The following is a 13,888-nucleotide window of genomic DNA, read 5'->3' on the forward strand; positions in this document are numbered from 1 at the left end:
ATGATTATTACAGGTGGCAATCAGTTAACTTAGTGGTTCTGTAGGCACCGCCCTATCTTCAACTCACTTGCATTTAAAAATTCACACAGAGAGGCTAGTGGGAGGCGGGTAGGTGTAAACAATGTGCTATAGTGAGTCACACCCGTCACAAAAGCCAACAATGATTAGCTGTGATTTTTTAAAAATCACCTATCCAGCGGCAGAAGCTGTGGGCACAGCCAGGAGGGAGAGGCCAAAGGCAGTGGCGTTGCGTTTACACTACTCGCACGGAACAGGCTACAGCCAACGAACGCTTCAATTCAGAGATTACTCTGCCTCTAGCTGGAGGAAGCAGAGGAAACAGAGGGGAGTTTGGTGGCAAGAGATTTACCAAAAAGCTGGGGGCTGGGGGGCTGGGGGGCTGGGGGGGTGGGGGATAGGCGGGGGGAAGAGGAGGCACAGTGGAAGGCTGTTGCCTCCAACTCCGCTCTCTCCGTCACCAAGACGAAAACGCCTGGAACCCGAGCACAACGACGCCGAGAACAGAGAAACTCAGAGCGTCCGAGGCCTCGCGTCTGGGTGGCCGTGCCCGTTCACTCACACGCCGCTCTGAGTGGTTTGGCGAACGCCACACGTGACTCCCTGGGCCCTTCACCCCTCCTGCCGCCGCGGGCGCTGCGGGAGCTGCGGGCGGAGGACGCTAGCTGCCGCGGGAGGAGTGAGGGAGGAGGGCGGAACTTGTAAAGGGAGGGACCATCACCAGCACCAAGTCTGCCACCGCAGGACCCGCGCCCCCGAAGCCCACCCCCGACCAAGATCGTGCCTCCGACCGGCGGGAGGGGCGCGCAGGGGAGGGGACGCTGTGCAATAAACCGGGCGGGGAGGGGGAGGCAGGGGAGGGAGTCCTGGCTCTGAGGGGGCAGGATTGGGTCTGGAGGATGGTCTGGCTTGATTCAGACTCCTGCACCCGACAACGCCACGGAGTGAAGGGAGAGGGAGAGAGAGAAGGTGGCAGTGTGTGTGCGCGCGTGTACGTGTGTGTGTGCGTGTCTACAGGTAGCAGTGGCGGCGGCGGCGGCGGCGGGGACCGGAGCAGGGGACGCATCTGCAGCCACCTCCCAGCCTATGATTTTCGGAGGCGATTGCTCACTTAGCTGAGGATCTGTAGCCCCGGGAGATCTTCTCATCCTCTCCATTTCCAAGCTTCATAGGTGTCTTCCAGTTTCGAGTGTGTGTTTTGGGTATTTTATTTTTATTTTTTTTCCTTCTCCCTCTAAATCTTCTCGGAAATTCTGCATGTCGAAGCAGGTGGCTCCTGGTACGAAATCTCTGGATACATTTGGCTTGCCAAGTTTTGCTCTTCGCTGTCCCCTCCCGCTTACAGAAGCATCTGTGGTGCTTTTCTTTTTGGATTTACGTGCAGAAAACGTATATATGTTTATATACCGACCGCATAATATATAAATACATATACGCGTGCCCAAGCGCCTGGTTTTCGTCTCTCCTCCCCACGAAGCGGAATGTTTTGGAGCCGATGGATAACAAGAACACGATTAACATTCTTTTGAGCCTGTTTTTTAAAAGGGGGAGGGAGCGTGAAGAATTGTTTAACATTCGGCCATCGTTTGGCTGCACACTAAACACCACGAAGTATTTATGGTTGCAGATCAGGTGCAAACGGGGCTTAGAGAGAAAGGTAAGGGAGCTTCCTGCGTCCGCCGAGCTCCGGCGTTAACCTTAATCCCGGGGACTGCCGAGAACTTCCTACTCCCTGCCTCTCCTTCGCCTTCCCCACCTTCCACCTACCCTTCCCTGCTCTCTCTCTCTTCTGTAAACTTAACCCTTTTCCAATACCATTGGGGTGGGGGTGGGGGGTGCTGGAAGTGTAATCGTCTATTAGAGTTTAAATGCGTCTCTCTTTCCCAGGCGAGTAACTGAGTTTTCCAATCGCCTTTCTGGTGGTTTTAGGAAATGAATTTTGCCCTTTATAAAAAATAATGCTATCTAAATAAGTGTTTTTAACATGTGCAGGTTCCAGTCCCTCACCCTATCCTCTGATGAAAATAAAAGCAATAAAAAATAATGAACTTTAATAAACTGGGTGTTTTTTTTTTTTTTCAGCGTTGGGGTTCATGGAAGCTCCCAAACGCTTTTTTTTCTTTTTTCTTTTTTTTTTTTCTTTTGCATTTAAAAAGAAAGATAACCAGCAAACAAACCAGTGTCTCAGGAGGAGTCCAGAGCAGAGGAGATTCGGCTTCCGTTTCTGAATAAAACCAATACATTTTACTTGGAGGGTAATTTGCCAGAGTTGAGAGAGACGAAGCCGTGTCTAAATAAGTGCATGCCACTAAATTTCCTTTTAAATCCACCTTTTACACCATGGCCAGTCGCTTGTTTAACTCCCGTTCAAGGGGCATGGTTTTCAGATCTGACCTTTTGGGGAGATGTGGGAACTTCCCCTCATTTCTTATGTCCCTCTAACCTCCTTCCTCCTCCGCGCGGCATCTCTAGCCCTGGCAGTTTGTAAATTGCCCGTTTTGCCCACCCTCCTGGTGGGCGTTCTCTCCTCCACTCCACTCCTGCCCCCTCTGTCCTTTCTTCATTGGCGTCTTCGGAGCAGATGCATCTTCTTTTTTCTTGGGCTCACTCTCCCGTTTACCCCTCAGTCCTCCCACCCGCGACTCCTCACTTGCCCCAGCTCTTCTCGCCGCTCCTCCCCGCCTCCCAGCGGCTGGTTGACCCTTCAATCCCGAGTCCCGGCCTGTGGGTGGGCGGGGGGACGCCGCGGCTGTGAGCAGAGGATCAGGCGGCGGCGCGGAGAGCGCGCCCGGGCGGCCAGCGCCGAGCGCGCGGAGCTGGCGTGGGGAGACACGGCAGGAAAGGCGAGCCGGAGTAGGTGATAAGAGGCTGGGAGAGCCCGTCGGAGCCGGAGAGACCGGAGAGAAGGGAGCGAGCGAGTGTGCGGCGCGTACGCTGCCAGAGCCCGGGCGGAGTGCAGTCGCCTCCAAAGCCTTAGAGCGGCGCCCCAGTCACTGCAGCTCTTCACCCTAGAGCTGTGCCCTGGGACCACAGAGACCAAGAGCATGGAAATCGGCTGAGAGGTACAAAAGAAATAAGGAGCAGATTACGAGAAAGCGGGGAGGGTTTCCTGGCGAAATACGGAGGCTGAGCAGATGGAGGAACAATGCCGCCTCCAGAAGAAAACCCTTGCCTGAACCGAGCGGAGCGCAGAGGTGCTGCTTTCAGCCTTCTGCTCTCCCCAGGCCCTCCGGCTAGTTCTGGGGTTGGTTCCGCCTGTTAGTTTGACAGGGATAAGAAAGTTGCTCCTCTTCCCCACAACGGTTCCTGCGAGGTGGTTTTCAGATCTGTATGGTTCCGGTCAAGATGTCACTCCCTAGATCCCCCGCGTTGAGCAACTAATATATTATGCATTATTGGGCAATAAGCTCTCCTGGGAAGAGAAGGTATTCCAAACATTTAAACCGTTCTCCATCGACGCCTGCCCGCCTCAACACAATATCTTGTGAGTAGAAATGAAAAACCACCTGAATTTAAAATTATTTAGGTTGAGATTTTGCATTGGGAATAATTTCTTCCAGAGGAGGTTTTTAGTGTGTTCTAGAGATGAAGGATATTACATGTTCAATATTGATTCATTTGTGATAATTCTAAATCATGAACAATTGGCCTCCACAAAGGTACTGTTTCTTTTTGCATTTCCAGGGCCATAGTGATACATGTAGGATTTGGGAAACGTGAATTCGTATAGTTAACCCAGTATCTGTTACTCTGCATTTTTACAGGTAGTTAATATACTCATTTTCCCTCTTTTTATACTTAAACTCCGGTAGACTATTTTTGCTTAAATCAATTGAGTTGTCATGCTGTACATGAAAATTACAGAGTCTTAATGCATTTCTCACAATTAATTGTGCTCAATTATTAATAGGATCATAGATATTAAAATGTCACTGAGAAAGGGTATGTGTACGTATGTTTGAGTGTAAAACCTATAAAATGTCTCAGCATTTCCATCAGCCATTGTAACCTAGCCGAACACGAGGTTTTTGAAATGAGCTCAGAAGCAAGGGCCATTCGTGTATTTAAAATATTAAATGTTAAACGCAAAAACATTAAATTTACTGTGCCTTTGGCAGAGAATGAATCTAAGTCTACTTGCATTGCAGAGTGATGGAGTGATTCACAGAGAAAGTGGAAGTTAATCATTACTCAGGCCTTCTGATTACATGGTTTGATTAAAAGAAGTAACTGTTTTCTGTAAGCCTGCTATTCTGCAGTTAGTCTTCCCAATCCTCTTAACATAAGCAGAAATTGAGGGAGTCAATCTTTCAGTAGATTCTACTAGAGTTCCAGTAGTGTGGAGTAAGAAAAGCTTCTTTAGTTCCCCTCCTTCCCATTGTCTCCCTTCTTCCACCCCCAAAGTACTTGCTGTCAATCTTTTCTTTATTCCCTCAGTGTAGTTTTATTTTGTGAAATTTTCCACTTACATTTAGTAATAACATACTTTCAAATGTAAAGGTTTGAATGGATTTGAAGTTGAAGGTGAAATATATACTTACAGAAGGTAGGCTGAGAACTCTGTTGGTTTCATTTGCAGAGTGTTGGAAAGCCTGATGACCCTATGCATCCCTGGATGACTTTCTTAGATCACTCTCTGAAGTCTCTTCCAACTCTGAAATTCTTATATTTTATTCCGCTTTTACTATTTTCACATGGTTATCCAGTGGCAGGATCTACATATCCCTTCAAATTACATTAAACTAGTTGTTTAGGGTTTTCTTTATAGGATGATTAAGTAGCTAAAACTAGAGAATACAGTTATAAATCTAAGATAAGAGTGTTTTATAAAATTTTTCACATAAATTTTAATGTTATTGACAACTTTTTGTGAGACAATACTAATACAGATATAGCTATGAGGGACACATATCTCTCTGGGTTTTCACGTGTTGAAACAAATAGTTTTTAACACAGTAATGGTTTATCTCGATAATTCTTTATTATTTTTACACAAAGGAGTTATTTCACAAATTACCTAACAAGTACTAATTTGTAGTTTGTGTAAGCAAAACACAGTTAAAATTAACAGTAATATTAGAAACTGCAACTGTGTAACATATACCTTTTCCACATTTTAAAGGCTTATTTTTGAAGTGAAGTTTACAATCAGTTTCCATCTTATTGGATTGTCAATAGGAAAATATGATTTTTCAGTTATGTTTTAATTATTTGTAAATGGAATCACCAAAGTCCAGTCTTCAAGACTTAATATTATTATTTCTGAAATATAGGTATGGTCTTATTAACATTGGCCAGTGGCCCTTTATAGATTATTACATGCCAAAGTCCACAACCCTGATGACACTCAATACTTTTCACAATTCATTCTTAAACCTCCTTATGTAGATTAAAACACTGTCCTCCTGGCTCCCCTTCTGAATTTACTCTTTAGTCCATTCACAAGACTCTTACTATTTTCCCCAACACTACGTACCATTTTAGGATTTTGTGGTTTGCTTATGTTAATCTTTCTTCATTGATCCATTCCCTGCCTACCTACCCCAACCCACCAAATATACACCAATGATAGGACAGAAAAACATTTTAGTTCCTTGGGTGGTCTTTCCTTCATCTCGCTGCTTCACTCCTGTACCCTTACTCTGAGCTCCTACAACACAGTATTTATACTGGGAGTAGCCCACCTTTCACACTTCTGATGGTTGGCTTTCTCACTGCACAGTGAATTGCCAGAGGTCAAAAGACATGCCTGATTTATCATGTCATTCAGAAATGATAGCTTAGCTTCATATCTGAACATAAAGTCTACCATAAATGAATAGTAAGTGTATTATTTATAAATATATTTGGCTATGAAGTAACAGAAAACTTGGCTAACAGTGGATTAAGCAAATAAAGCTTTATTTATCTCACATAATAAAAAGTCAGGAGAGGATAGTTGCTTAAGCATTTTATCACGCTTCTTCTATTATCTTGGAAACTTTCTTCTCATGGGCACAAGGTCACTAATGTGCCTCCAAACTCGTGCTTGCTTTGGGGGCCCAAAATGGGGGAGAAAAAGATAACAGTATTCTCCCTCGGAATTTTTCAGCTTTGACACTGTTGTCATTGTGGGCTTGATAATTATTTGTCTTTGTTATGGGGGTGTGTACTGTACATTATAGGGATGTGGAGCATCATCCTTGGCCTCTATCCACCAGATGCTGGTAGCATACCCCACTCCCACCTCATCATGAGTTATACCCAAGTATCTCCATTCATTGCCAAATGTCTCTGAGAGGTCAGATTGTCCCAGGTTGAGAAGTATTGCTCTGAGATCAGAAGGAAGGAAATTCTCTGTTTCCTACTCTTCCCTACCCCTGTTTTCTTTTTGGTTCCCCCTTGCATTATGGTGGTGGCGAGGATCTTTTTCATTTTTGCTTAATAAGTAATAGAGGACCATGATGAGATTTAAAAAACAAATAAGAAGGAAGAGGAGGAGAAGAGGCCAAACAAGCCTTCTCTGAGCATTGTGTCTTTTTTTATGGTGTGAACATTCTCCCCATAGCCTTCCATTCTCATATCACTGCCAGACTGTGTCAGCTGGCTACTTCTAGGTAACTGAGAGGTTGGAAGATAGATTTTTAGGATGGCGTTTTACTACCCTCAACAAAATCAGAATCTTCAAGAAAAGAAGGGGAAATGGATTTGGGTTTGAAAACTTAGTGTTTGCCATGGCAAGTGAATGAATACATAAAATTCATCTAAATACTTCAGGAGAAAGAGTAAACACAAAATAAACATCCACAAAGAGGGTCAATATAATTTTTCCACATGCTAAATGTTAATAAAGTAACTAGGATAAAACTGTGACATTTTTCCTTTTGATGATATTTTACTTGGAAAATAAATGGGCAGAATGGAAACATATAGCGCTTCATAACATTTTTCTCTGCAGACAGACAGCTTCCCTTCTCCTCCAGTCTATTGAATAAAGCAGTAGAGTTTGCTATTGATACATACCAATTATTTAGTAATCATGTGAGAGATGTCAAAGGAAATAAAAATGTAGCTCTATTGTTTTAATACTTCTTTCTAATGCTTGTATTTAGAAAGATAACAATGCTAGCGAAGGCAGTAGGTAAAATGCGTACAGATGTGTTAGCATGGACTATAGAAACTTTAGGTAGTGTTGCTTAGCTACCTAGCATCTACCTACCAATAAATACTCTTGGATTCTATCATAGGAAATAATTCTACCTTACAAAGGTATATTAACATTGCTATGGATGACCAATGATCTTGTCTGATTGATTGTAATATTTTTTCTTCCTAGCCTTATTTATATTTTCTGTAAGTTCGTTGAATGCAAATTTTTGTTTAACTTTGTATAGAATATAGAAATAGAAAAGATGGTGTCTGTTAGGAAGCTTTTGCCTGCAAGTGACAGAATACCCAATTAAAGGCTTTAACAAAAAAGACATTCATTATCTCACAGAACTAGGATTCTGGAGGTGTGCTGATCCAGGGTTGGCTAACTTAGGAGTTCAAGGATGTCATGGCTCTGGTACAACTTCACTGTAAATCTCTTGAGTCTTTTTCTTGGAAACAAGATAAACAATATGGTTATCACAGAGCCAAACATCACCTCTTCTCCTAGCCCCACTCAAAGCAAAAATGAAAAAGCAGCCTTCTTCTCACGGATATGTCTCTTTATCTATAAGGAAACTTTTTCCCAGAAGATATCAGCAAACTTCCCTTTATGCCTAAATGACTAAAACTATGTCACATTTCACTCTTAATTTATAACTGGCAATGAGACAATGTGTTGTGCGATTGTTTTTGATCATCATGGTCAGTCCCTTGAGGGTTGGGGGAGAGGTCTGTTTTCCCTGTGGACTTGACTGCATCGCACAAAAAATCAGAGCTCTGTTAAGTGGGAGGAAGGGGGCAATAACAATCTAGGGCTCCTAATGGGGAGTTCCACAAACAAAATGCCTATCCTTCTCAAATCTCTTAAGATATGGAATGCCTATATGAAAATTAAATGCACAAAAAAAATTACATGATCTTTGAATCCATGGAATAAATGGTGTTTATGTCTGGCTGCATGCTTCTGATGTAGAATGCATGCTTTCATGATGTTACAGAGTTTTTTTTTTTTTTTAATAGAAACTGAATAATTGGAAAATGTAGGACTGTGTCCCGCATAAAATTGCAAATACTAAATTATACTATATTACATGTTTAAATTATAAACCTTGCTTTGTCAACATATACCTATCTATATGATCATATAATGTAAGCCATAGTTAAATCAGAGGATGTCCACCTTACCAAACAGATCACGTATCCTCATCTATGTTTGTCATATGATTTCACCATCATAATGCAGAGATAATAAGAGAAATGACTGGACCCTGTGGCCAGTTACTCTCATAAAGAAGGACTTCATATATGCTTTACACAAATAAAAAATACTTCTTTGTTTCTGATAACGGTTTATTTACTTGAGGGGCTCAAGGGAGGGATCTAATTTTCAGCTCACATACCAGTGAGCATCTCTCTCATTGAACATTATGACTCATTTTTGTAAACAAGGAAAGCTTTATTTTCATTCTTTTGCCTGACTTCATGGAAGCTCAGAGCCAATTTTGTGCTCAATTGAAAAAGATGTCCTTAATCATCTTCTTTTACTTGGCTTTATTATTTGGATTCATTTTTAAACTTTAACTTTGTTTCAATATTTGATTATTTTGGAGTTTTTTAAAATCATAGCTGCTTCAAATTATTTTTTGGAAGGAGAAAGAATGTAATGAATACATGCACAAACAAATGAGTGCCATCACACATCACTCAATATATGTCTTTTTTTTCCCTGAATGAATATATGTTTGGAAATTAGACGATACTATGTTCGGTAAACTGCTGAATTTGTGGCATGAGAGGAGCAATAGGTACAATATGGTGCAATAGGATTTCAGGGAAAAGAGCAGTTGTGCTTGAGTTATTTTTATGGAGATACATATTGTAGTTTGCAGACAGGTGGGAAACTAAGGCAGTGTAGGTGAGATAAAGTATAAATGAATTGAATTCATTATATTTATTTTGCTCTACGAACAGGTATCAATTGTGTCTCAACTTTTTTTCTCTCCAGTTTTAGAATTCTAATAACCTCATTGCAATAACTCTTTCTTCAGTATAAAGGACCCAAATCTGCAATGTAAAAGAAACATAAACTAGGAAAAGAATGAGTTTGATATCTCTGTTTCAAAGCAACTTTTGTGATGGATGTTGGCGATCTTCTTGGCTTACCTTCAGTATGTTAGAATGTGCCTTCTGAGCATCTCATCATTCCATTGGCAATGCTCTATTTTCAGGCTTCATGCCTAGAGCTGTTTACACCACAGCAACCACCTCTGAACTGGGCTCCTCGCCTCCAGGGGAATTGATTTTTGAATCAAGCTTAAAATGGTAATTAATAGCTCCATCTGTGTTTAGGATCAGGAACAGATGCTTTTCCTTTTTGCTTTAATGGAAGATAGATTTGAAGGTGGAAATATAGTGAAATAGAGTTTAAGTAGATCTATGTTGTGGTGGGCACTCCTACATCAGGTGATGACTATCATGGAAGTATGTTTTTAAGCATCTACCTGAACCCTCTTATCTGGACACAGTCCAGATAAGAGGTAGATGCTTAGAAGGTTTATTTCACAAATCCAGTATGAATTCATTATGTTTCATAGCAATGAGCCTAAGCAACTGCAAATTCCTGAAACCTCTGCTAGGGAGTTAAATGTTTAATTATATTTAATATACCATATTTTATGAAAACCAAGGAGCACTGATTCTAGAACATTGCATTTTATTCACACTGTGGAAAGAACACCCCAATTTATTAATTCCACAATGCTTCCCTACTACTTAGAATTTTTACTTTATATTTCTATAAGGAGGATTTGTAGACAAATAGATACAGATTTTTAACATGTATCAATCTTTTACATGAATAAAACATATAATATGAGCAAGATGCATTGGTTTAAGAATTTAAAAAAATTTATCCTATTCATAACCTCTTCTGAATCATTTTTTGACTCATTCATAGCCATGTTTTTCCACAGAAAATAGTATGCATGTGTTGGTGATGCACTATTTTTTAAAGCCTTCGCGATTGTCTTCAGAATTTAATTCCAAGCAGCTGATACCTTCTGAATGATTTGATCCTGGTGTGTTGTTGATTTTACTAGAATGTGACAATGGAATGTTTTCAGACAACAACCAGAACTCATATGCCTTCCTTAAATTGTCCGGAACTGTCAGGAGTGGTGATTGTCTGGTATGCTAAGAAGAATACAAACAATTTTCACATATTTAGTCTATGGCTACTATGCCTCCACTACTGCTTGGCCATAAGGAATTATAAAATGCACCCTGATTTCAGATATGTTAAAGGTGTCAGAGTCAATGAAATATTTAATTATACATGTATCCTCATTTTTTAAACAACCTAATGCAATAACGATAACTAATTAACCAACCTAATAATCTCCAAGTAGTTAGATAAATTACTGCATAATTCTTAGAAACTATGATTAAAATCTAATCCTATCTCTTTTTTTCTCTATTTGCCCTCCGATTATGTAATATACAAAATAAAGCTAGTCTTAAGAAAAGAAATGATAGTAGGATGAAAACAAACGAAGAGAACTAGACCAGGAATGAAAGAGACTGATTTCTGGGAGCAGACTCTTCTAGTAACTCTCTGTGTCATTTCTCCTGATCCCATCACTCTAGGCTTTGGTTTCCATGTTTCAAGTGTATGTTTGAACTAATTAAAATTAAACATGTTTCCTGGCTCTAAAATCTGTTTTGGATAATCAGAAATAAAGTCTGTAATAATATATTGCACATTTTAAGTTAGTATGATATAAATACATAATAGTGGACGGATGTACCCTCAGCTGGTAAACTTAAAATATGTAACATATACTATATAACTTTAAGATTTATTGTATCATGTATAACTTTAATATTTTACGTGTTTTGAGAGACTTGTCCATACATATCTTACTTGTTCTTTAAAATAAGTGTTAAGCAATGCAGAGGATTCAACGGAACAAAAGTAGGACTTAGGAACTCTTCTCAAATATACTGGATGAGAAAGATTACTAAATAAATCACAGCCAAATAGCGGATATAAAAGTGGGAGGAGGCAAGAAGAAAATGCATTTCCAGCAAGAACAAAGAAAACTTATGCAAGGAATTAACTATCACTATATATAAATGTTCTTAAAAAGAGTTATCAGCAAGGAGCAAGAGAAAATTGACAGGTAAAAATGAAGTTTCCCTTTTTAATTTTATCATTACTGAACCATATTTCATATATATATATATAAAAGGAAGAGAAGAAGCCTATGTTGGACCAGTCAGATGCTACTATTTGTGGATACATCTTGACAGTTCTTACTGTGCAATTCCACAGACAACAGTGTTTCTTCCCTGTATTGTATTTGAAAATTGCCACTGCTCTTAAGTGGTCAGAAAGCTGGGCACTTACTTTCTGATGAATAACAAGCTCTCCAGAGGTGTGCCACTCTCTCTCGTTGTAGCTGTAGTCGCCACAGAGAAAACACTGTGTTGCTTCTCACCTACCTGCTTTGCTTAAAAAGTGATTTGATTTATGGAGCATGTAGAAAATCCTTCTTTTTTATTTTGGCTAGATATTCTTGAAGTTTTCTCATAATACAATTAAGATATCAAAAATATATGATATAGTATTACTGAAGTAGGTTTCTATAAAATTATTAATTAAATTATTTTAATCCTCTAGTTGTGTCACTTTGTCCATAAGAAAAATATTCAAGATACTAGTTTTTAAGATGGAGAGTACTACTGAATGGCTTAGAGTCTCAGACCATTAAATGGGGTTCAGAGATTATATTCAGATTGTAATCACATCTTTATGACTAAATGGGCAAAAATCACATTTTTTGACCTAAGGCGGTTTGTAAAACATATTGTACAAAGGAATAATTTATTTCTAAAAACTTTAATACATTTTCAGTGGTCTTTCCAGCTGAAAAAATGAAGGGGCCATGGTGGGTTTTAGATAACATAGGCCCACTTCCTTAGTTTACATGTGACAAAACTGAAGTCCAGAGTTTGCTTGTTTACGCAATGGTAGAGCAAGAACCTGATCTTCACATAATGCCTTCATGCGTTAGTTTTATTTAACGAGCAGTAATACATACATCAGCACTATATATTCTGTAGAGAAGTTACCATGCTTACATAATTACTAGAATTTTAGAAGTATAGGTAATAATCACCAGAACTGATAAAAAAGGGGAGTCATATTTTTAGCAAAATTTAGTGGAGGAGGTGTTATTTAAAGGAGATTAGGATTTGAATAAATAGAGAAGAGGGAGCAAGCATTGCTTGCATAAAAGCAATAAAAATCAAGACTAAGGCAGCAGAGGCAGTTGGCCATTCTAGATTCTTTCAAAAGTAAACACAAACATACAAACACATTAAGAAATACCATTGTAGAAAGCAAAGAAAAGTGCTTATTGAAACCATACATCTTATTTTGCATTTAGTATTTTGGTTTAGGACCTCTGCAGATTAGAAATAATAATTATACATTTTTTTTGAATAAATAGTCCTCAGAAAAATTGGTTCATGTTACTCAGATCAGAAAGAGTTTGCTTCCACTAAAAATAAATTATTTAAAATGGAAAGTATGACTTTCTGAGATTGTCTATTCGTGTCACTGGTTGATACAAAATCAAGCTGAGATTATTTGATTGCTTGTCATCAAATGAGACGATTCTTCTTATCACAAGCCTGCCTACATATGGTTCTCTAGCCCGAGCACTCTTTCCATAAGAAATACTAGAAATGTTCTGCCTTACACAATATGTCTTATTTTCCTTGCTCCTTTTCAACATGGTATTCCAAGCAGTCCCTCCAGATTTGCTGATTGCAAGACAAAAATTCCTATTTGTTTAAGGGAGAGAGAATCTAGTGGGTGCTAATCTGTCTTTTAATGCTCATTGGTCATACTCACCGTCACTTTAAATTTTTTTAACATTTTTAAGGTCTAAGGGACAATTTCAAGAGAGACGTATTCTTCTGTTTCTACTAAATTCTACGTTAAATCAATACATCCCTCCTGACTCTCCTTGAAGTCACTCTCCATAAAAACAGCAGCTCATTCTGGGAGTCAGTGGCTAGAATAACCCGCACCTGGAGATTAGGGAGGGAATCATTCAGAAGAGCATAAGCATGTTTTCTATAGAACTCCATAAACATGGCCTCTATAACTTCTCAAGAATAGGTGCATTGGCCGGGCGCAGTGGCTCACGCCTGTAATCCCAGCACTTTGGGAGGCAGAGGCAGGCAGATCACGACGTCAGGAGATCGAGACCATCCTGGCTAACACGGTGAAACCCCGTCTCTACTGAAAATACAAAAAATTAGCCTGGCGTGGTGGCGGGCACCTGTAATCCCAGCTACTTGGGAGGCTGAAGCAGGAGAATGGCCTGAACCCGGGAGGCGGAGCTTGCAGTGAGCCGAGATCGTGCCGCTGCCGATGGAGCTGGACTCCGTTTCAAAAAAAAAAAAAAAAAAGGAATAGGTGCATTACAACTCTGCCAGTCAAAATACGCTGGGAATAGTCCTGGTATTCTATTTTGAATGCCATTTCCTCACCAGCCTTCTCTAGAACTCCTAGGAAGCCTGAGATTTCACAGAACAGCCTCTCGTGGGACACTCTACCATAGAAATCTGGGAAAAACAAAAATCATGGGGTGGTGCTACTATAGGAGGGAACGAAGGTACAATCACTGGAAATGGAATAATTTGTTAGAGCGTTAGAAAGAGTATA

At 40.0% G+C, this 13,888-nt stretch overlaps 1 protein-coding gene across 2 annotated transcripts in view; it reads left to right on the forward strand.

Annotated features, from left to right (window-relative positions):
* The first annotated feature begins 928 nt into the window (after nt 1–928).
* Nucleotides 929–13,888, forward strand: part of NLGN1 (neuroligin 1) — a 906,829-nt gene continuing 893,869 nt past the window's right edge. The window contains exon 1 of one of the 2 annotated variants that reach the window (XM_033211734.1): nt 929–1,675. The gene's annotated coding sequence lies outside the window, so the exon portion shown is untranslated. Of the gene's footprint in view, nt 1,676–2,822; nt 3,081–13,888 lie in introns of those variants that run through there. The other variant, XM_033211733.1, reaches the window with a different exon arrangement.

The sequence above is a fragment of the Trachypithecus francoisi genome, unplaced genomic scaffold (genome assembly GCF_009764315.1).
Source record: "Trachypithecus francoisi isolate TF-2019V2 unplaced genomic scaffold, Tfra_2.0 Lachesis_group0, whole genome shotgun sequence".
NCBI classification, from domain to species: Eukaryota; Metazoa; Chordata; class Mammalia; order Primates; family Cercopithecidae; genus Trachypithecus; species Trachypithecus francoisi.